The sequence below is a fragment of the Coturnix japonica genome, chromosome 24 (assembly GCF_054131305.1).
Source record: "Coturnix japonica strain WE chromosome 24, WE-NBRP24, whole genome shotgun sequence".
NCBI classification, from domain to species: Eukaryota; Metazoa; Chordata; class Aves; order Galliformes; family Phasianidae; genus Coturnix; species Coturnix japonica.
In genome coordinates this window covers 3180001-3204002 of record NC_140686.1, presented here as the reverse complement: position 1 = coordinate 3204002, position 24002 = coordinate 3180001, and the positions used below count along the sequence as shown (strand labels likewise).

Below are 24002 nucleotides of genomic sequence, written 5' to 3'. Positions count from 1 at the left end.
TCCAGTGGAGGGCCACGAAGATGGTGAAGGGCCTGGAGCATCTCCCCTATTAAGAAAGGAAATGCCTTGTCCAGAAGCAAGCAGTGGGCTGGAGAGGGCACCAAAACGAAACCCTGCTTGCACCTTTCCCTCTCCTCATTCCACATGCTGACATTTATTTTAAGAGCAAAAACAAGACTACAGTGAAGAAAGCTCCAGAACAACTCAGCTACTTTATTCACCCCCTTCTCTTTCCACTACAGAAGATTCTCAGAAAACCTCCAAGAGCCACCTTACTGCTCTGCTGACCCTTCTCTGGGATGCATCAGTGCGCTCAGAAATGACTGAGAGCAACACATGCACACAGACACACAGCAGATCCCTACACAACCACTTCTCCACTAGGAAACAGCATCAAAAAGCAGCTGGTGGGAAGAGTAGAAGTGGAAAGCGGGCATGGTGAGAGAAGTGCTTTGGGCAGCAAGGAAAGGCCATCTGAAGCTCCTGGGTTAAGTCCCTTCTGCAGAGGGTGTCGGTGATGCCGTCTCCTTTGCAAACTCTTCCTGCATGGAGAGAAGCATTGGTCTCCCTCATCCCTGGGCTCTCCAGCATTTTGAGGGTCTCTCCTGCTGGGGGTTTTCCCATGAGAAATGAGGCACCAGCCCTGAGAGAAACTCTTCCTGCAGGAGATGCACTCCTAGTAGCTACCTGTCCTGTGGACTGCAATGTTTAATGAGGACTGAGCTTTGCATGAAGTTCTTCTGGGAGTGTGAGGAGCTCTCTGCTAGGCACAAAGCCCTTCTCACACTCAAGGCTTCCTGCCATTTCAGCTCACTGGTGCAGACATTCTGGTAACACAGCAGATGGGATTCTCTGAGGGAGAGAAAAGACAAGTTCCCAGGCATCTCCCTGCATGCAGGCCTGGCCAAAATGTTCTAAAATGTCCGACAGAAGCTATGGTCTCTCTCCTGTGTGCATATGCTGGTGCAGCTTCAATTCAGAACTCCCTTTGAAGCTCTTAACACACTCAGGACACTCACAGGGTCTCTTTTTCCTGATGGATGCTCTGATGCAGCGTCAGCTCAGAACGCCTTTTAAAGCTCATCCCACACTCAGGACACTTATAGGGTCGCTCTCCTGTGTGCAGGCACTGGTGCATCTTCAATTCAGAACGCCTTTTGAAGCTCTTCTCACACTCAGAGCACTTATATGGTCTCTCTCCTGTATGGATGCGCTGGTGGTGCTTCAAATCAGAACTGCTTATGAAGCTCTTCTCACACTCAGAGCACTTATATGGTCTCTCTCCTGTATGGATGCGCTGGTGGTGCTTCAAATCAGAACTGCTTATGAAGCTCTTCTCACACTCAGAGCACTTATATGGTCTCTCTCCTGTATGGATGCGCTGGTGCACCTTCAGTTCAGAGCTGCTTATGAAGCTCTTCCCACAATCAGAGCACTTGCAGGGTCTCTCTCCTGTGTGGATGCTCTGGTGGCGCTTCAAATCAGAACTGCTTATGAAGCTCTTCCCACACTCAGAGCACTTATATGGTCTCTCTCCTGTGTGGATGCTCTGGTGGCGCTTCAAATTAGAACTGCTTATGAAGCTCTTCCCACACTCAGAGCACTTATATGGTCTCTCTCCTGTATGGATGCGCTGGTGGTGCTTCAAATTAGAACTGCTTATGAAGCTCTTCTCACACTCAGAGCACTTATATGGTCTCTCTCCTGTGTGGACACGCTGGTGCACCTTCAGTTCAGAGCTGCTTATGAAGCTCTTCCCACACTCAGGACACTGAAAGGGTTTCTCTCCTGTATGGATGCGCTGGTGGAGCTTCAAATCAGAACTGCTTATGAAGCTCTTCTCACACTCAGAGCACTTATATGGTCTCTCTCCTGTGTGGACACGCTGGTGCATCTTCAGTTCAGAGCTGCTTATGAAGCTCTTCCCACACTCAGGACACTTATAGCGTTTTTCTCCTGTGTGCATGCACTGGTGCATCTTCAATTCAGAACGCCTTTTGAAGCTCTTCTCACACTCAGAGCACTTATATGGTCTCTCTCCTGTGTGGACAGGCTGGTGCATCTTCAGTTCAGAGCTGCTTTTGAAGCTCTTCCCACACTCAGGACACTGAAAGGGTTTCTCTCCTGTATGGATGCGCTGGTGGAGCTTCAAATCAGAACTGCTTATGAAGCTCTTCTCACACTCAGAGCACTTATATGGTCTCTCTCCTGTGTGGACACGCTGGTGCATCTTCAATTCAGCACGCCTTTTGAAGCTCTTCCCACACTCAGGACATTTATATGGTCTCTCTCCTGTGTGGATGCTCTGGTGGCGCTTCAAGTCAGAACTGCTTATGAAGCTCTTCCCACACTCAGAGCACTTGCAGGGTCTCTCTCCTGTGTGGATGCGCTGGTGGCGCTTCAAATCAGAACTGCTTATGAAGCTCTTCTCACACTCAGAGCACTTATATGGTCTCTCTCCTGTGTGGACACGCTGGTGGATGGTGAGGTGGGTTCTCTCTTTGAAGTTCTTCCCACACTCAAGGCACTTGTACAGTCTCTCTCTTCTGTGGATACACTGGTGGGAAGTGAGGCTCCCACTGTCCGTAAAAGTCTTTCCACAGTCAGAGCACTCAAAGGCTCTCTCTCCTGTGTACATGCACTGCTGGCCAGTGGGGTGGAGTCTCCATTTCATGCTCTCTGCAGAATCACAGATCTCATAATGCCTCTTTGCTGAGTGCGTGCACTGGTGGCTAGTGATGCTGGAATCCAGTTTAAAGCTTTTCTCACACTCAGTGCATGGATTCTGCTTTTTCATCTGGCACACATCCTTGCTCCTGGTTTCCTCAGGCTGCTTTGGACCTATGTTGGAGTCCACTGGGTTCCTCAGTGTCATTCCCAGACGCTTTCCCAGGGGCTTCTTGATGTGCTCACCCTGACCTTGCTGCAGGACTTCCTGGACATCCCTTCTGATTTCTTCCACAGAGCTGCGATTCTGCTGCATTTCCGCTACACAATTTCTCTGCGGAACCTCCTTTGTATTTTTGATCCCATCAGCTGCTGGATGACAGAGGAAATGCAGCAATAGCACACGGTGCCCAAAATAAAACACAGGCAGAGAAGGCTCTTACAGCCCCAACATTCCCCTTCCCTCCACCACCTCACCTGGGCTGAGGTCTCCTGGCATGGCCTCAGGGCTACGCACATCTGGGATCCAGGGGTCTTCCCCTCGTTCAAGCAGGGAGATCAGCATGGGCTTGGGGGCTGGAAGTGGAGCTTCAGGGAGAGAAACAGGGAACAAGAGAGCATTTCCCTCATGCTGGCACAGTGCCTGTTCAACAGTTCCACTCTGTGCCCCTCCCCAAGGAGAAACCACCATTTAGGTCTAAATGACACTGTGCCTACAGCTTCCCTTGGAGCAAAGAATGTTTTGACATCTCTGAACATTGTGAAGGGATATTTTTTCTTTCAAATTAACTTTACAACAGCTTATTTGTTTTCTTACAGTCTACCAGAGGTCAAGGCATCAAAATGTTGATGGCAATTGCATGGAAAATCCTCAATTCCATAGCAGTAACCAGGGATTCATCTGTGAGCTGGAGCTGGTGGCACCAAGCAACACACAACACAAGGGCTGGTTTTCTCCCTCCTGGCTGATGCCTGCTTGCCAGCACTGACTCTGTGGCTTTGATCACAGTGCCGTGCATACTAATCCCTTCTGAAACTCATGCTTTTCAGTTTCTCCTTTCTTGCTGGCACTGTGGTGTGAGTCAATATGTAGCTGCATGGTGTTTATTCAAGGCCCGGCTTGCAGAGGCTCATTCTGCACAGCCAAAGGTGCCCTAACGAGGAGGAAAGGCAAACAAGCTCTCACCCAGCGAGGCCACACACTGGTATGTCTCCAACATCACATCCCGGTAGAGCTCTCGTTGCACAGGGTCCAGCAGCGCCCACTCCTCCCTGCTGAAATACACGGCCACCTCCTCAAAGCTCACGGGCTCCTGCAAGAAAGAGGCTCCTTGCTGGGAACAGCCAAGGCCCAGGCAAGCAGCTCGCACAGGACAGAACCTCACACCCCAGCTGCTTTTCTGTCCCCAGCACACACACGCTGGCTGAGGGCACCTCCCTCTACCCCTGCATTCACATCCCTGGCCCCTTGGCCTCTCCTGCCTGCTTCCCCAACCCCTACCTCAACTGGATGTGCTGCGGCCATTTGCTGCTCTCTTGCAGGCTGGGATGATCACGGCTGGAAGGCAGAAGTTGAACTGGAGCCTGCAGAGAGAAGAGAAATGGCAGGGGAGCTGTGAGGGAATGCAGCAGTCCCAGTCCCAGCTCAGCCCTTCTGCAGGGCACTGCCCAGCCTTGCAGAGGAAGACAATGAGCTGCAGCACAGGAAACAGTCTGGCTCAAAGAGATGAACCGTCACAAAGCTGTCTCAGACTGGGAGGCTGAAACAACTGGTAGCTGACACTTAGTTCGACAGCTGAGACTGAGAGGGGACTTAAGACAAAGCACGGCAAGGAGGCAGTCATCTTACCCCAAAAGAGGGAGCAGCCCAAGTGCCCCTCCAGCTCTGCTGCACAGCAGCGGGCTGCACCACAGGACCTGCCCTCGAGCAGGGCTGTTTCTGCAGCTCACACCTGCACAGAGATCCCTTGCAGCTTGACATCAAGACTCCTTCTCAATACAGATCTTCTGTAAGACACCCGTGGTTACTTTGGAGCTTTCATGTACTCTCTAAGGTTCTGTCTTAGAGGGACTGTGCACGTATGATTCCTTCCACACAAAGCCTTGACCAAGCTTGGGACTAGGAGAGGATCCAGCCACATCCTAGCTCCTTACCTCTGTGGTCTGAAGACATGAGAAAAAAAGGGGAACTACTCTGAGCCTCGTGACTCAATGGGAGAGCCTCCTGTAGGTGTGTGCGTAACCCTACCCTCCATGCAGTAAATAACCAAGTGTATCCAGCCACCTCCGATCCTGCTGTGTCACTGTTAAATCACTACAGCATATCCCTATTATATCAACAAATATAGTCCTGCTTCTCCCTTAGGAGTGTATGCTGTGTTTGGATCCACTTGTGACCAATGGGCAAAGTCTGCAGGATGGCAAGAAGGGAAACAAACCGATGACAAGAGACATGAAGCACGTCCCAAATTCTTCTGTGAATGTTCTCGTGGTGACTGCTGTAGTTGAGCAGAAAGCAGAGGTCACTGGGGGCAGTAATTGGATGCAAAATGGGAAAGGTGTTATCAGCATCGTGTCGGGTTTGGAAGTGACATATGAAGCAAAAGAGAACTGCACCGGTCCTCCCAGAATCAAAAGCGACTGATATTCCACAATATTTCTGCTGCACTACGTGGTGCAAGTTGTGCAGGTAATGCTTATTCACACAATAAACGAAGACCTCCCCGAGTCGCCTACAATCCTTTAGGCCACACATCCTCCACCTGTAGGGTTTGGCTCCAAACAGATGCAAAACTGCACCCATAGCACTAATTAAAGGCACTGCCTCTACACAGTTAAGGCAAACAGAGGCAGCAGAATGACGGCTTATTGCCTGCCCTAACAGAAATACTGTTAGAAAATGGTATGGCCATCCAACCATCCAGCAGGAGGTGCAGAAAAGCACCTGGTTCATGGAAGAACACCGTGAATGCAGCCCCCAACACTCAAACACAGCAAGCCTGCTGGAGCACCACCTCCACAGATCCGTGAGGGAACACCTGGTGGCAAATGGATTAAATCCTCTGGCAGATGTCCGTACATCCTCTCAGGAGTGGAAGTAGCCCTGGGCTTGCTGAAATCAAGCAAGCCCTCAGAAAAGGGTTGGGAAAAGTACTCTGTAAAGGTGACTGATGTAGTTCTCAAAACCACCTACTGCTGATGTTACCTAAAAGTGGTGATGGCTCACATTCCTCGGGTAAGGAAGTGCAAAACGGCGAGGAGTTAAACACAACTTACTTAAGGCTTACTTAAACACAACAATAAATCAACAAAACATCCAACCACATGGAGATTATTTTTCCATCTCCTGAGAAGAGAGAGTATCTGACAGCACTGCAGCCAAACCAGCCTGTGACGGTCACAGCCACCACCAGCCGATGCTGTGCTGGGAATTTTAACTGAACCGTGAAGGCAACTTATCGAATAGCAGCAGTGCTAAACAGAACAATTAAGGCAATAAACAACCACGTGGTTACAACAGCCTTGTTAAGCAGTTGTTAGAGCACTCCAGGACACCTGCATGATATCAATAAATTCATTCCTCCCTCCCTCTTCAGCCGAGCACGCAGACTGCGCTCACTGCCAGGGGACACTCTCAGCACCGCGTGCCCTTTGCAGAAGGCACCTGGGCTGTGCTTTACTGAACTGCTGCTGCTCGGCCGTGTTCTCAACGCGTGCTCCAGTCAGCCCACAGGCTGCCAGTTTCTCATCGTCTGTTCCAGAGCCCAGTGCCGGAGCTGCTGGCAGATGCTGAACGTGCTCAGGGCCCGCAGCTGTGTGCTCAAGGCATCTGCAGCTGCCGGGACAGCCTGAACAAAAGCCTTGCCAGGGCTTTGCACAACCCCAGCTGAGCCATCAGGCAAGCGCTCAGCAAACAAAAGGTAACGCCATTTCAAGGGTCGCCAGAGGCACGTGTTGCCCGCAGGGTCCCCAAAGAGAAGCTGGGGGCTGTCGGGGAGGAGGAGCAGGGCGAGTGCAAATTTCCACTTGGAGGCTTCACATTAAGACACTCCAAAGGAGGCATCGGGGGGTTTAAAGCTTCCATCAATCCACGCGTGCACAGCTGCAGAGCGAGGCCGTCTCGTGTCTCCCGTGGCCCAGAGGAAGAACTGCAGCCCCAGCTGCGCTGTGTTACAGAGATCCAACCGGGCAGCAGAGCACGCTGACCTCCTCTGCTCCCTTCCTCACTGTCCCAGCTCCCAGCCCGTTCCCGTGCCCCTCGGAGCCCAGCCCGGGCTGCATGAACTGCCGCCCTGGTTGCAGCCCGTCTGGGCCAGCAAACCTGCTGCGCTGAGCGGGAGCTGGAGCCGGGACCAGGGTCCCGCCTGGGGTACGGCAGTGCGGGTTCCGCCCCGTCCGGGGCCGCTCCCCGCTCCTCTCCCGGTGCTGCTGGCAGGGGGCAGGAAGCGTGCGCTCCTCTGCACGAGCCACGAAGGGCACCTACCTTGGGTGCGGAGCAGGCTGCTCCCAGCTCTGGTGCAGGTAGCCGGGCTCCTCGGAGTCGCGTAGAGCAGAGGACGCCGAGTACCCTCAGCCCGGAGCTGGCCGCAGGACGGCCTTGGTGCACCTCCTGCCACCGCGGTGCTGCCCGGATGGCTTCCAGCCAGGCTCTCGCCTCTTCCGCACAGGCTCAGGAAGGCAGGAATTCCCACAACGATCACGCCCAGAGCTCGTTTTCATGGCACATCTGCCCCCGGGGGATGGCGAAGGGAAGGGGTGCAGGGGAGGAGGGAGGGAGGAATGGGGGCTGTGTTTTGTTACGCTAATGAAGCATCGCTTTCTGCCGGCTCTCTTTGCTTCCTTCGGTGGGGACATTCGCACACCCTTGTCATCAGGCATCCCTCCCTTGCTGTCCTGGCGTTCCTGTTACTGCTCTCCCCCACGAGTATGTCCCAGCAAGAGGCAATCTCCGGTACAGCAGCAGAGGACATTCTGTGTTGAACAGAACTCTTGCAATGGAACCGAGCTGTGGGTAGGAGCTTTACCCAGAAGCTGCTGTAAGAATACGACTTTCCCCAGATCCTTGTCTAAGGGTCCTAATAAGTCTTCTGTGCAGCGATACCTTGCGGTTCTGTGTGGGTTTGTGGTCCGTATGGCTGGCCATACCTACCCTTGAGTTGCACCGGGCAGTGTACTTGGGGGTGACCTCACTGGAAGAAAAGCAGTGTGCAAACTGCAGTGGGAAATTGCATTTAGGAAAGCAGGATATTGAGGTTCGTTTTCTGGTGGATATGGGTGCTTCTTACTACCCATAGATGGTTTTGTAACAGTAGTAGATGCTACTGCCCAACGGGAAAAGGTTTCCTTTTTTGGATTAATTAAACATAAGCTAAGAAAACAAGCAGGAATACAGAAATTCTTGTACCTGCCAGGTTACTCTGGCAAGAAATTGAATAAAACTGGAGCTAAGAGTGCAACGATATTGACTGATTAAAAACTGTAACTCTGTCTTTAACACAAACTGGGCAAAACAATGTTGTACCCCCAGGAGTTACAGCAATCTCAAATATGATACACTTAGTGGTGTGGGCATCAGGGCCAAAAATGAAGCCCTAAATAGAAGTTAAAAGCAAGAGCTTGCCTAGTCAGGGTAAAGCGGTGCCCTTTGAGGGTATGGGACTGTAGAAGGATAAAAGAAATAATAGGTAACTTTTTGGAGTTTGGATTCCAATTTTGATAGCAAGTGCTGTACTTCGGTACAAGACTTGAGGGCAAGTACTAGAATAGTTGAATGGATACACTCAGTGGTGGCAAATCCATGCACTTTATTAACCAAGTTAAGGAACAAAAAGATTGAGTTTACCTTCTGGATTTGAGGGATGTCTCTTCTGCCTGGTTTGGCCAAAGGAAGCCTAAGGTTATTTGCCTTTGAAAAGGAAAGCCCTGATATGGGGAGAAGAGTCTCAGTTAACCTGGACAGTGTTACCCAGGGTTGTGAGAACAGCTGAATGATGGTCAACTCATGAGCCTGAGATCTGGGATCCTCCATCCTAGGGTGGAACTTTACTGCAGCACGTGGCTGCCACAGCAACAAAAGGACTGTGTACAATAGACTGAGAGTTTGCTGAGTTTCTTGGTTTACAGAAAGCACAAATAACTCAACAGGAAGTGACATATTTGGGAAATGAGATTACAGCTGGACTTTGAACCTTAAGAACTGCCAGGAAAAAAGTCATCTGCCAAACCCCTGAGCTGCAAATTGCCAAGGAAGTGAGTAAGGGATGGCCAGGGTGCCTGAGGGCGGTGGCTGCACTGGTACTTGTGGGAATACAAGAAAAGCTGTTCAGAGCAGCAGCTGTGGAGCAAGATAAACAGCATGAGAACCAAGGACACCTCTGCAAGGAGAAGAAGGGTCTCAGAGCTCTGATTGGATACGTGCCTGCATGGACAGTTGAAAAGGGTTCTGTAGAATGCTCTGTTGACATGTAAAGGTGGTTGGGAAAGTTGTAAGGGCGGACGGGAAAGTTAGAAAATAACAACTTGTGAAGGTCTATAAGGGATGTGAGAACTTGTAATAAACGATTTGGATCGTTCACATCTGAGTCCGTGCCTCAAACGCTGCAAATGTGGTGCTGATAGGTTGATGGTTGGACTTGGTCTTAGAGGTATTTCCAACCGTAATGATTTTTTTATTCTATGAGGGTTAAGGACTCCAGGACAGTATCAGTGAATACTTCATTCATGGCTTGAAAGCTGAAGCTTGAAGCTGCTGAGGTTGAATGAGGAAGAGTATGTCCTTTGTTGTGGTTGAAAACTGATCTTGAACAGACTTTCTCAACAGGATACTCTTTGGTTGGGACAAATACAGAGAAGTGTATTTGTGATTTTTCTTGCACAGGGTCAGTGATCACTGTCTGCACAACAGTTTTAGGAAACAAGAAAAGAGAAACAAAAAAAACTGCACGGGACCTAAGTAAAATGAATTCTTAATGACTGACTGTGCTAGTGAAACATATTGAGTAGCTTGAAGCTTAAGACAAAGGAGTTAATTGCTTTGTTGTATGTGACTATATGAAGGGTTGCTGTAAAGAAGAATTGTAAACTTGTTATATGGCAAACAGGCTATGAACTAGTGGTTGTATCAGTTAGGAAGATTCGTGTTAGTTACTGCCTTTGAGTAGTAAAGCTTGTAGAGCTTGGGAAGAATAGGTTGGAAAAGCTACAGAATTTTCATCAGTAACAGCTTAGACATATATTGGGGTTAGTCTAGTTATGGATTTTATTGCTGTAAGACATGAGGGATGGGCAAAATGACTTGTTCCTAGTCCCTCCCAGTGCTGTTATTCTGTGCTGCTTGTGTGTTTTCAGAAATCTATGTATTACTTACTATTGTGCCTTTGTTCTTTAGTTGTCATTAGTTGTGGCAAGGGTGACAGCCCTTTCTTCACTCTGTTTCCTTACTGTAGAATTAGGAAATTTACAAAGAGGAAAAACGTGAATAGTCAGGAATATTTTGGAAAGTGTTTCCACTGTTAAACACTTCAGAATTTCTCAGAAATTCTGCATCCCAGCTGTAAAGAAAAGGCTTGTGCATAATTTCAAAGGGTTGAGAATACTTAATCCTGAAATTGTTTATTGGTTTTTTACTCTGTTTTGGCCTTGTACTTTGTCTCCAGTAGTATGTAGTTGGCACTCAGAAGTAATTTGATTCAGCTTGTCCTTCTGCACTGTTTGCTTTCTGTTCCGTTGTGCTGCTTTGCCTGTGGAGTCCTCTAGTCTGAGATCTGTTGTCTCACCTTGCCTGAATTCTGCCTCAACTGAATAGACATAGATTCAAAACCTGTGTTGCATTATTTTCTGGTTTCAGAAGTGTCCAGTCTTTTACTAGACAGACTTTCCTGGTTTTGAGTAACTTGCAAAACTGATAGTATTCCTGCCTGCTTCCCAAGAGTCTCTGTTTTTCAGACAAGGTTATGTTAACAAATCCATGAAACCCCAATAGAAATTCTGGACTCTTTGCTGTGTGTCTACTTGCATCTTCTGCTTTCTGCCCTTGTCTTTGTGATGTCTTCGTTTTGCACATCCTCTTTATTTGTCTTACTTGAGTAAATGAATCCATCTGTCACAATCTTCTCACCTGGATGTCTGAAAGTTCTCTTCCCGGCAGGGGATTTATTTCACTGTTTACCTCTTAACTTTTGTCCTTCCATTTCCTTCTCTGTTACTTTGGTTTTATTTGCTGCAACGCTTCCTCCTCTTTATTTTCAGGAGTACTTCTAATCTCTTAACATGAACTGTGTGTTCCTGTACTTCAGGTTCCCTTCAAAGATTTTTTCCATATCTCTTCTTTGATTTTGATTAATGTTAACTGTTGAGATTTTTCTGGATGTATTCCCAAGACTCAGTCTGAGGTTTAAAATCCATCCAGTAGTACTACTGAATTCAAGTCTGCAATTCAGAATTGCATCGTTTGTAGAGCAGGGCCTTTTTAGAATTGAATTCAGTGGGATGTGAACAGAAGACTCAGGACAGCAGGGTCTGTTTTAGTTGGATAAGGCTTTTGGTTAACTCTTCTCATTCCTGTAGATATGGATTTATCTTGTTTCATCTACATGCAAAACTTTGTAGTGTAATCAGTTACATAAAAATACATTCTCTTCCCTTCCTGTGTTTCTAGTTCTGTCTTAGTAATTTTCTTGAAATGTGTTAGCACAGTCCTGCTTCATGTAGTTCCTGTCCTTGTTTTTCTGTTCCTCCTGCTTTCCCTAGTCCTGTTCTGATAACCTCAGAAGTACTCTCTGTTCTTCTTAATTTCTTCATGCCTAAATAGAATTGTCCCCTCAACACCAAATCTGAAATGTTTTTATGTTATCTTAGCAGCCCAAAAGTAAATACCAGGTTAGTTTTTATGAGAATTTCCTTTTCAGTGTCAGAATCTGAGCTTGGTTTACCAGAAGAGCTCAGGAAAACTAATGTTTATTAAAAATCAGTGTATTCTGTAACTCCACCACGTTCGGCATAGTGCAGTTTAGGTTCAATGGAATACAGTATTCTCCTGAAGCTTTGAGATGTTTGTCTTTTTGATTAATGGAAATGGTGGAAAGCATTGTACTTGAATTGCAGGTGTTGTGCTTCTTCCAAGGGTTATGAAAATCAGCTGTATTGTCTGGTGCCTTGGGAAAAATACAGCAGGAATTGAAAAGTCCTGCCAGGTTTCATGCTTTTGTTTTGCATGTGGTAGTATTGAGCTATTAAGAAAGACTTCAAATGTTGTGCGGTACAGCTCGTATTTCCTATCTGCTTAAAGGGAGAAGCAAAGTCTTTGATACTGCTACAGCTGTTGGATGTGAAGCTTTAATTAAAAAGTTCTTTGCTTTGTTTGGTAGCAATAGCTAAATATCCTGTTGAAGGAAATGTAACTTTTTTTAATCAGGGGTGATTAAATTCTTATGATCACGTTAGCAGATGTTTTGGGACAGATCTTAAATGAAAGTTTTAACAGTCATATCTGTTTCCATTGCTTACATGTCCATTACCAGTAGTTGTGGGTCTGTTTAACATGTTTTTCTTTGCTCCGTGTAATTATTATTTTTTCAACAAAATAACAGAACTTTGTGCTTTTACTGTGCATTCTGCTATTATCTTATTGTAAAACATGGGACCCCATTGTAATATATCTATGAGGGCTGCTCTGAAAGTAATGCCTCCTATTTTATTATGTCAGCCCATGACATCAGAGGCAGATGTTAGTGGGATGGCAGTAGAGGTTGAACCTCCCCGCCAGTATTCCATTACATTTTATTACTGTGCAATGAAAGCTTTGCTTCTATCATAAGCATGTATCCTTCTCAGTGTCTAGCTTCAGCAGTAGAGGTTTTCACAGAGCTCTGAGAGCAGAGCTACACTTTAAAACTGGTGAGTCTGCCCCATGGGTTGGAAGTGATAAGCTTGGCTTTTGTTTGTAACTTTGAGACAGCTGCTCAAGAGTGGGGTTATTCTCATGTGTGCATTAACAGATAGCTTATTACCTGCTGGTGAAGATTAGTTAAGCATCCATAAATGTTGACGGTTTTTGTCATCACCAGGCATAATGTTAGGATTTAAATGCATTCCCAAAGTGGAAAACGCTCATGAAGATTTCTGTTTGATTGTTTTCAGAGTTGTGGGTTATACTGCTTTCTTTTAATGGGCTTGCTATGACAAATATAAAGCCTGTTCTTTTCAGCCTTTAGTTTACCAGCTATTAACAACAGAATATTTACAGTGAAAAAGATCTAAGGGGATAAACACATTCTATTTTAGCACCTCAACATTTGCAAAAAATAAATGGACAAAACCACCTCCCTTCCCACTACAGCACTTATCTGGCAGAACTGGTTGGATTGCTTCTGTTCTCTTAGCTCTTGGGGCTGTTGTTTTGCCACTCATAGAACTGCTTCCCATGAGTTTATGTTGTGTTTGCACTGGAGGGGTTGAGAAGCAGCTGAAACTGTCAGCTTCATTCTTGTCCTGGATCCCACTGAATGTGAGCTGTGTATGAACTCAATAAGCAAATACGATTTTTGGTATTGCATTAAGTATATTCCTGTGCTGTGCTCTGGTGGTATGTAACTGTTCAGGCTTTGACATTATTAATGGAAGCATGCCTGACTTCAGCATGTGCAAGGCTTAATCATGAGCATCTAACCCATCTTTTAACAATGAGGCAGAGTTCAAGTAGATTTGCAGGTGATCAGTTGTGCAAGACAAAACTGAATTCCTTCTTTGATAGAACAACCAATTCCTTTTTTCCTCCAGACAAAGAGAAGAGATGTAGTCCCATATGTCATACTTCACTTGTGCTCTTGAGGCTGTGCCAGACAGTAAACAGCTAATTCATGTAAAAGAGATGATCGTTGCGAGAGTTGGTGTTTGCTGAATGAAACAACTGCTTGTGGTTCTTTTTTTTATTTAGGGCAACCACCTCAAAAGCCATAAGCAACAACAAAAATTCCTGCAGGAGTGATTGGAACGAGAAATGTTGGCAATAAGGGGATTTTCCAAGGGCTCAAATTGAGGGCTAGTCTTGCACTGTTTGCAGTAATGACCTTGGCACCAAAAACTCGTTGGGATTTTCTTATGAGAATTTGTGGTGTGTTGTCAGTAGGTGACAACTGAGGAAACGCATGTGCAGCAGAACACATGCGTTTGGGACATGGTACAGATACAGAAAAACCAGTGAGACTGGGCATGTCAAGGCCAATAACAACCCTCCTGGGAGACAGTAGAAATCCTTACTGTTGCAGCATGGATAACTGGAGAGAAGTGAACAGGAGAGTGGAAGATGTATAGGGAAAGATATTCTGTGGAGAATAAGCTGCAATTAAGGCATTGTACAATGTTCTTCCAGCTGGAATATTACTTGCAGTTCTGGCTACTATATTCAAGAAACATTGATTGAAGCTGCTTGGAATTCAATGAAGGGAATATTATGGGAATAAAGAGCCTGTTATGGAAGGACAGTAGAGAAGTTTTTCAGTCTGTGGATAAGAACTAATGGCTGGATAAAATAAATGTAAATGAATGGAAAAGCTCTTGCCTCTTAAGGTGGGATCCTGGAAGAGACTCTGTGGTCATTTGTCCAGTGTGTTTTCCCCCAACTCTTTCTGTACAGGGAGTGATATTGTTTAAACCTACCTTTATAAATGAATCAGTTGGGTATCTTACATGAGTTATTGCCTTTGTTTATAAACAGTATTGGACAGTATTGATTTATGTAATTGGAAATGAAAGATCATCGTTATGAAGATTTTGTTTGGGACCTGAGCAAGGTCAGTTGAGCTCCCAACACGCTGTGGAAGAAAACTTGTTTTTATTCTTGTGAATTATTTTTTTAATCTCTAATGTTGTTCTGGAAACACTGTTACATCCCTAAAAGGCAGCAGCATATATAAATTATCCCAGTAATGAATAATAATATACAGTAAGGAATAATAAGAGTTTCATTATAAGTGTTAAAATTTTCACTGATAGTTTAAAAAAAGGAAATGCTATTTATCAGATGTCAAAAACAGGATAATTTACCAAATGCAGAAATTTAGGATTTAGTGAAATTAATTCAGGTGTAAGAATATTGGTGGCCTGTATTTGACTCCTGCATAGTTTGCAAGGTTCTTGCACATAAAACCTAGTTTTGTGGTATTTTTGCTTCTAATTCTACCCTCTTGTTAGCAATTTGTGGGTCAGGCTGGGTCACATCACACTTCATTTCAGTTTTCAGTTACTTCTTACTTCATCTACTTTTATTCCTCCATCATACAGGTAGTTAGGGCAGTCGATATATGAATCATTGTGGAGATGACTGTTCCTGTAACATTTGAAAGAAAAAATTGTTTTTTGATCAAGCGTTCCCAGTAAAAGATAAATAATTCTATGTGAACCAAAAAACTCTGAGTAACTAGTGAAATAAGTTGACCTTTTTCTTTCCAGTTTTGCAGGTAGGAAGACAAACCTGATGAGCTGAATGAGTTTTCTGTTTAGCTGCTGTGTCTGAAATAAAACTAGTTCATAGACTGCATGCAATTTCAGTTATTCATTGGTGGGGTATTTCTTGTTTTGCTTGTAGTTGCCTTGTGGTCACCGGTGTGAAGAGATTTGCCATTCAGGTGATTGTCCTCTGAACTGCACCCAGAAGGTTAAACTCAAGTGTCCTTGTAAGCGACTGAAAAAGGTAAGTTTTGAAGTTGCAGTTCTGAGAGTGACACATTTTCTTTGTATGTTCCTAGGCTTGTGTACATGGATTGTCTCTGGTCAAGACTGGAATAGAATCAGTTACTTGAGCAGAGCAAAGTCTGGGTGGAACAATCAAAATATTCACTAAGGAAAATAAAATTCATTGTAGAAAATGTTAGCTCCCAGATTTGCAATACCTTTCTCTTCAAGCACACTTCAATTTTTGTAGTTCCATTAGGAAAATAATCAGATGATCTGGAGTGATTTAAGAAGTCAAAGCACATTTTCCTCATTAGGAACTGAGAAGTTTATGATTACATAGATTGGAACAGTCACAGATGTTTTGAATTCCTAATTGATGGTTGTCTGAGGCCCTTAAAGCAAACAGAGGCATCAGCATCCTTAGCTTTCAGCAGAGATAAAGGACAAAGCTTATAGCTATCAAGTATGATGAGGGGAAAACCAGAGGCTGCTGTGACCTCTTGACAAGTGTTAACTTAATGAAAAATTCACTATCTGGCTTGAACAAAGCATGCTTAAATTATTTTCAAGACCCGGTTAACTTCTGAGCTTTCCACACAGATGCAGTTTCCCCAGAGTTCTTAGCTTCTCCAAGAAATATCTTCAGAAATCTCAGATCTTGCAGGGCGCATGTACAAGAGAAAGGATGGTAATGCCCAGAGTACGTGCTTCAAATTGAGCAGTCTCTGCTTATAAATAACTAGCTTTTCTTTATTTGTAAGTTGAAATGTTGACTTCTGCTGAGGATAAATTATTTTGTTGTGACTAAGTGCTCTTACTAATTTCAGTTTTTCTTACTCTACTGTGTTCAGTAAAATCAATAATATCATTGGTTGCGTGTATACTTTTGCTTCTTGTTCCTTAAGATATAGGTTTACAGTTGGACTTGATGATCTTTGAGGTCTTGTTTCTTATGCCAGACTTAATTGAATAAGGAAGATGGGTATTTCCATGATAGCTCTGTTACATCTAGTTGTTGCTGTCCCTAATTTTCATACTGTTTTTGGAAAACTGAAATGTGTTATCATCTTCTGCTGAGTTCTGACGCTGTATAGCTATTTCAGACCAGTTCAGATTTTATTGTCCCAGATTTCCGGGATGTCTTCAGTGATTATGTGGATGTCCAACTGAAATGTGGTAGCAAGAAGCAATGAAATTAATGTTTAGGATGCTCACTTTTCACTTTTACAGTGGCCTGAAATGGAACATTCCAGATCTGCTATTCTGAAAGTTTTATGGTCCTTAAATATGATGACGGTTACTTTTTTTCCCCCCCTCAATCTTGTAAATTTGATTTTAATAAGGTGGAAAGGTTGTTATGAGTTAATTATATAATTAATAAAAATTAATTCTTATATGATGACAGCCCACTTATTTAAATAGCCATGAAGTGATCCTTCTGATTCCTAGTGAAATGGTGTCTCCCTTCAGAAAGAGAAGAAAACACTATCCCCACCTTAAATATCATCTCACTGTTTCCAGGTCAAGCCCCAAATCCATGCTCTCTTTTGTACAGAGAGCTACAGTGTAGAGGGTAAATGATGGTAGAACCAATAAGCCACTGATAATTGGACTGTGTATTAGTTGCAGCTAATCTGACTGCAGAAATATGACTCGTTTCTGTAGTGTGAAAGATGATGTCTTTTAACGTTTGCTTTATGCATCTGCCCTTGCCTGAGATCGTAATTAGGGTATCTTTGATTCCAGAAGGTCCTTATGCATATTTGCTTGGAGCTGCATTCTTACAGCAGATAGTGTACTTCTTTCTTAGCTTGGATAGGATAGTGTACCTGTATATTTAGTCTTCTGTGCCTGCAGCTTGTGATCTTGAAGATAAGGAGAAACAGAATTGAGTACCTAATATTTGCAGCTGAATTCTCCTCTACCAGTCTTCAGTCTGTGTATACTACTGGTGAAGTTGGGAGTTGACAGGACACGTATTCCAAGCTGCTCTGTAAATATGCCTCATCTGAACCATCACAATTAATATCAAATGTAGGAGCTCATAATTTGAGTGCAAAACAGGAGGATTTTTTCTTCCTTTTCTGGTGTTGAAGTTAACTGTTGCATCATGAGGCTATGCATGTAAACATGCAAGGTCGTATAAACCACTTGAATTTGTAACCCACAACTTGTAGTGGACCATATTCTTAACCATCTAGGCAGGTGGTTTATCTTAGTGTGCTGGAATTGCTCTGAAGAAGTTAGTTTTTGGATTTTGCTGTATGCTATGAAAATTGTTCTGCATATTGTCAGAAAGCATGAAAACCAGAATAGCTTCTGGCTATGTTACTGTGCTTTCCTGACAAAATTCTTCATAGCCTAGTAGTATAGATTATAAGATTATAACTTTCTCTCTGTGCTGGTATTCTGTTTTGGTTTTGTTGGTGGTTTTTTTTGTTGTTTTTTTTTTTTTCTGTTGTTGTTGTTTGTTTGTTTGTTTGTTTGTTTTGGCCTTCAATGTAAGGGGGAGGAAGGAGAAGGAAGTAGGGGAGATCTTCCCATGACCAGACCTTGCCCTGTAGTTTCAGCCAGTTTAGAGAATTGATACGAAGTTTCAGAAGAGTTACTTATTAGTTACTTTGCATGGTATCTTTTGTAACAGTTCACAAGGTTATATTGCTTTGTCTTAAATAAATAAGTGAAAAAAAAGACAAGAAAAATTAAACTGAACCATTTGATTTATCCTTGTTTCAGTTTAGCTTATCAGAAAGAAGGAAAATAGAAAAGGATGCTTGAATACAGTTACAGTTTCAAATAATATTGATTTATTAGCTTCATTCTGTAAATATACGGAATAAAATTGTTTTACAATTTTCCCAACAAAATGAACGTTATAATTAAATTTTTATATAGGGAAATGAATTACAAACAATTCAATTTATACTTAACAGGAAGTACAGTGCAGCAAGATACAAGAAGGCCAAGTTTCACTGGAGTGTGATGTGTTATGCAAGGAAATGAAACGGAAGGCGTCTGAGGTGGTGTATCCATTTTAGTTATGTTGTCTTCATTGCCTTGAGAAAAGTTGGAAAAAACAGGCAGATTGTTATTTTTTCAAGACAGTAATAGCAAGAAATGCAGTGTAACTCAGCGTACAGTTTAATTGCACATTTAATTTTTGGACTATTGAATCTGGCTTATTGCTGAGAATTGCACTACTTGTAGATAGTGTCAACTCACTTGATGAAACACTATGTTAAGGTAATGCTCTATTACCTCTTTATTTTTAATGTACATTGGAACTGGAGATTTCCTCTTCAGCCAAGAAGTGCTAATCAATGATAATAAAATCATTACTGCTAGTGAGAGCTATAGAAGCACTTCATTTAGGCCTTACTTTTACTTTGAAGGTTAGCAAAGTGTTATCTTGTGTGTTCCTGTCACACAGTATTAGGTGACTGCCACAATTATAGAGAGCTTTCAGCAACTGCATGTGCTTTTCAGCCCATTGTAAACATGGATGCTCTCCAATAATTTTGTTTGAAGTAAAGAAACTGCTGCATAATCTCACCTAAAGAGACAGAGTATCCACATTGTTTTTCTAGGCCTTTTATGGAAACATGAGGAAGTGGTGCATGAACTGGTTAAGTTTCTGGCATTTAATTTGCTGTCTTGAATGCTATGTAACAGTTCTGTAGAGTGATCAGTTGTAGTTCCAGGTTTTATTTTTCATAAAACTTTCTGATGGTGAAGCAAATGTAATTGCATTGACAGTTTCCATTACGACAAGAGCAGTCGAACAATATGAGTATGCATTATCCAATATGTCATTTGGTACAAAAGTGGAGATTTCCTTTTGCTCTAGCAGTCAGGGCATATTTAATTACTTGGAATGAAGTGTGTGAGTGTAAATTACATACATATATAAGGATTTACCCATCAGTGTACAGTGTGCTGAATTGAGGATTGAGTTACTGAAAGCTTAGAGAGTGACTTTATTAAGGAATTTTCCCTGGTATTAATGAATATATATATTTATATTTTCCCCAGGTTTTATATTTGTCATTTGAATTTTCCAGTTAGTCAGAAGTTTAGTTTTATAACATGGTAGCGTCTCTTATGTTCCATGTTTTTCAAACATGAATTGATAGAGGTTTTTCACAGAATGTTTTAGAATCTGAGTAAGCTCACAGCTCACTTGGTGAAGGTTTTGCTCGCTTTTCTGAGAACTGTTCTATAAATTATGGCTCTGTAAGATAATAGTTTTACCTGCTTTTACAACAGTTACTTATCACTTTGTATGTCTGGACAGATAAAAGAGGCAGAAGCCAAAGCTGTTATTGAAGAGGAGAAACGAAGACAACAGGTATCAAACTTAATTCTTCTTCCCCCCCAACCTCGTCGTGTTAATAAATCACTTGATGCACGTGCAGCCCAATCTGTATACTCTGTACAGTGTTTTTCCCATTTACTGCTTTCAGCTGTTATGTTGTCTTTAGGTATGTGCCATGAGTGATCTACAGTGGTTAAAAGCAAGTATATTTTCTCTTAACAGTTCTCACATCTGTGGGCAAAATGGTAATCATTTGATGTCACATTAGAATAACTGTATAATGTATGCATATATTTAAATACAAAATACTTCTGATTTTTATCCATCATTTTATAATTCCTTAAATTCACAGAATTAATAAGTAGCCTCTGTAAGGTTGAATTACTGAGTGAAACTTCTTACTTACTCCCCTTCGTGAGAGTGAAGAAACCTAAATTGGTCTCTGTCCTTCAAGGTCTGGTGGGAGTGGGGAATTTTTTTGTAATTGCTGGCTCTGGTGAATGTGTGTTGTCAGCACTGTAATCCAAGAAGCTTCTGTGCCAGCTGCGTGGAAATACTATCACTAATCTTGTTTCAGAAATTAACCGTAAGCTTGGTTGCTGGTGACAGCTAACTCAGGTTTATCATTTGGGCGCTGCAGCCTCAATGCACTCCTTCCAACAGGCTTGTATGCCTGTGACAGAGCACAGACCCCCCCGGTTGTACACCCCCCATCGGAACCCCCCCCCACATTAGATCCCCCCCATTGTATCCCCCCCCCCATTGAATCTCCCGCCCTCCATTGGATCCCCCCGTTGTACCCCCCCCTCCCCCACTGAACCCCCCCCATCGGACCCCCACCCCATTAGATCCCCCCCATTGGACCCCCCCGGTCTATCCCCCCCCTATTGGACCCCGCCGTTCGATCCCCCCCCCATCGGACCCCCCCGGTCCCGGTCCGTCCCCACTCACCGCTTCCTCCTACGGGGCTGCCAACACCTCCGCACTTTACGGCGACGCTGTCGCAAAAGCGCCGCACCCCGCTGCGCTTTACGGCGCACCGCAAACTGCAACTCCCAGTGTCCCCCGCGCTGCGCCGTGTTACGTCTCTCCGGGGACTGCAACTCCCAGCGTCCCCCGCGCGGCGCAGGCGCAGAGCGCGCGGTGTGAAAAAGGCGGGAAGGCGTCGGGCGGGAGCTGAGGTGAAGCAAAATGGCGGCGGGGCCGGGAAGGGCCTTGGGGCGGGATGGGCGCCATTGGGCCTCGTTATAGCGGGATAACGGTGTTATTCTGGGACGTGGAGTGAGAGAGACCGGGTGGTCAGGGGGGATTTGAGGGGAAATAGTGAGGAAATGATGCTCAATGGGCGTGTGTTCCCCTCAGGTGAGCGGCGCCATGGGCAAAAGGAGGAGCAGCCAGGTGACAGGTAATGACTTAAAATGGCCTCAAAATGGCCAAAAAATGGCCTTAAAATGGTCTCAAAATGTCCTCCAATGGGCCTCCAAGCGGTCTCAAAATGGCCACCAAATGGCCTCCAAGCAGCCGCAAAATGGCCTCAAAATGGCCACCAAATGGTCACAAAATGGTTTCCAAAGGGCCTCAAAATGGCCACAAAATGGCGTCCAAGCAGCTGCTGTTCCTCTTGCAGGTGTTGACCACCATGATGGCCCCAATGTCAAAGTCAGGGCAGGACTGAGGGGAGACAACAAGGGGGGGGACGACTATAGTGGGGACAACAATATGGTGGACAGCAAGGGGGGGGACATCAATGGAGGGGGCACAAATGGAGGGGACACCAATATGGGGGACACCAATATGGTGGGCAGCAATATGGTGGGCAGCAATATGGAGGACACTAATGGGGGGGACACTAATATGGGGGACAGCAAGGGGGGGGACATCAATGGAGGGTACACTAATAGAGGGGACACCAATGAGGGGGGAAACAATGGAGGGGACACCAATATGGCGGACAGCAAGGGGGGGGACATGATTGGATGGGGCACCAATGGGGAGGACAACAATAGAGGGGACACCAAGGGGGGGGACACCAATATGGCAAACACCAATATGGCGGACACCAATATGGTGGACACCAATGGAGGGGACAAAAATGGAGGGGACAGGGACACCAAGGGGAGGGACAGCAAGGGAGGGGACACCAGTATGGTGGACACCAATATGGCAGACACTAATGGAGTGGATACCAAGGGGGAGGACATCAATAGAGGGGACACCAAGGGGGGGGATACTAATATGGGGGGCACCGAGGAAGAGGAAACCAATGGAGGGGGCAGCAATATGGGGGACACCAATGAGGGGGACATCAATGGAGGGGACATCAAGGAGAGGGACAGAAATGGGGGGGACACCAATAGAGGGGGCAGCAATGAGGGGTATGTAAGTGGAGGGGACACTAATATGGGGGACACCAAGGGGGGAGACAGCAATATGGGGGACAGCAATGGGGGAGATATAAATGGGGGGGACACCAATATGGAGGACATCAGTATGGGGGCCATGATTGGAGGCGACGCTCTGGACAATGGCGGAGGGATGGACTCAGTGCATGGAGATGGAACAGAGAGGTAATGGGGGGAAATGGGAGGGTGGGGGGCAGAGGGGGGGCTGGAGGTGAAAATGGGGGCAGAAATGGGGCTTGGGGGTAGGAATGGGGCCTGGGGCCAGCAATGGGTCCTGGTGCCCCCCAGCTGATGGGGTTTGGGGTCTGTTTGGTTCCCAGCCGCTCTGATAACGGAGGCCCAGCAGCCACCCCACAGCTCAGCGTGATGGAGGAGCTCAGCCCCACAGCGGCCCCATTGGCACAGGTAGGACAGGGCCTCTGCCCCCCCAGCGTCACCCCACAGCTCCCCATGGCTATGGGGCAGGGAGCACACAGGTTATGGGGGGGTTTGTTCCAGGATGGGATGGATGGCTGCGAGCAGCAGGAGGACCAGAACAGCCCTGATATGGGGGACCTACAGCCCCATAGCACCCCACAGCCCCATAGTGACACCGATGGGGGCACAGAATGCATTGAGGCCACCAAAGAGCCATTGGAGGGGGAGTGGGCAGCCAAAGCGGAGCCCACTTGTGGGGCAGAGCATGAGGAGCGCTATGGGGCTGGCACTGTGGGGCTGCCCCACATCTCAGCACCGGAGCACAGTGGGGTGCCAGGGGGGGACACCGAGCTGCTGCAGGTAATGCCAGAGTACTATGAGAACCCATAGGGAACAGCCCCATAGCACCCCACATTGTCCCACTTCACCCCATAGAGCTCCAGTTCACCCCAGTTTACCCCCCATTCCACTCTAGATTGTCCCAATTTACCCCAGTTCACCCCAAATCACTCCAACTTACCCCAGTTAACCCCAGTTCTCCGCCATTCACCCCCAAATCACCCAAATTCATCCCAGTCCCCCCTCAGGTCACTCTCATATCCCCCAGTCCCCCTCAATTTGCCCCCATTCACCCCAAATCATCTCAGTTCCCCCCCAAGTCACCCTCAGATCCCCCCAGTTCACCCCATTTCATCCCAGTTCCCCCCAGTTCAGCCCTTGGTGCCCCAGTTCACCCCAGTTCCCCCCCATTCACCCCCAAATCATCCCAAGTCACACCAATTCCCCCCCAAGTCACTCTTAGATCCCCCCAATCCCCCCCAATTCACCCCAGTTCACCCCAGTCCCCCCCCAAGTCACCCTCAGTTCCCCCAATCCCCCCCAATTTGTCCCCATTCACCCCAGTTCATCCCAGTTCCCCCCTGTCACTCTCAGACCCCCCCAATCCCCCCAATTCTCCCCCATTCACCCCAATTCACCCCACATCACCCCAGTCCCCCCAAGTCACTCTCATATCCCCCAATCCCCCCCCATTCACCCTCATTCACCCCAGTTCATCCCAGTTCCCCCCAGTTCATCCCCTGTTGCCCCAGTTGCCCCCATTTCACCCCATTTCCCCCCCAGCCCCCCACCCCCTCCCAGCCTGCAGCCCCTCTGTGCCCTGTGGACGCCGATGGGGACCCGGCCTCAGCTCATTTTGGGCTTAAAAAGCCCCGGATTGGTGCTATTTTCACCCCCTTTGACCCCCAGGAATGAGGTGGCACCACGTGAGGATGCGTCTGCGGTGCTGGGGGGGCTGATCCTCGAGCTGTCCAACCTCAAGTGAGTGCTGGGGGGGGGTTAGGGTTAGGGTCCCATTGGCACTTATGGGGTCTCACTGTCCCCTGTGTGGTCTCACTGTCCCCTGTGGGATCTCACTATCCCCTATGGGCTCTCATTATCCCCTATGGGGTCTCATTGGTCTCTATGGGGTCTCACTGTCCCCTATGGGGTCTCATTGTCCCTGCAGCCGCCGTGTGATGAGCGCCCAT

The 24002-nt window shown here is 46.1% G+C and overlaps 2 long non-coding RNA genes and 1 pseudogene across 3 annotated transcripts in view; 1 reads left to right on the top strand and 2 right to left on the bottom strand.

Moving 5' to 3' along the window:
• Positions 1 to 15356, top strand: part of LOC146757033 (uncharacterized) — a 32076-nt gene extending 16720 nt beyond the window's left edge. Inside the window, exon 6 of the long non-coding RNA XR_014936984.1 lies at positions 15251 to 15356. This is a non-coding gene — a long non-coding RNA (uncharacterized LOC146757033). The remainder of the gene's footprint in view (positions 1 to 15250) is intronic.
• On the bottom strand, positions 194 to 12725 carry LOC146757034 (uncharacterized; annotated as a pseudogene). The gene is made up of 4 exons (XR_014936935.1): positions 12675 to 12725; positions 3854 to 3980; positions 3145 to 3255; positions 194 to 3039 (listed from the first exon to the last, which is right to left on the bottom strand). The product of XR_014936935.1 is annotated as an uncharacterized LOC146757034 (transcript).
• A 2767-nt stretch (positions 15357 to 18123) lies between the features above and the next one.
• Positions 18124 to 20347, bottom strand: LOC146757032 (uncharacterized). The gene is made up of 2 exons (XR_014936994.1): positions 20061 to 20347; positions 18124 to 18395 (listed from the first exon to the last, which is right to left on the bottom strand). It is a non-coding gene; the product is annotated as an uncharacterized LOC146757032 (long non-coding RNA).
• Between the last annotated feature and the right edge of the window lie 3655 nt (positions 20348 to 24002).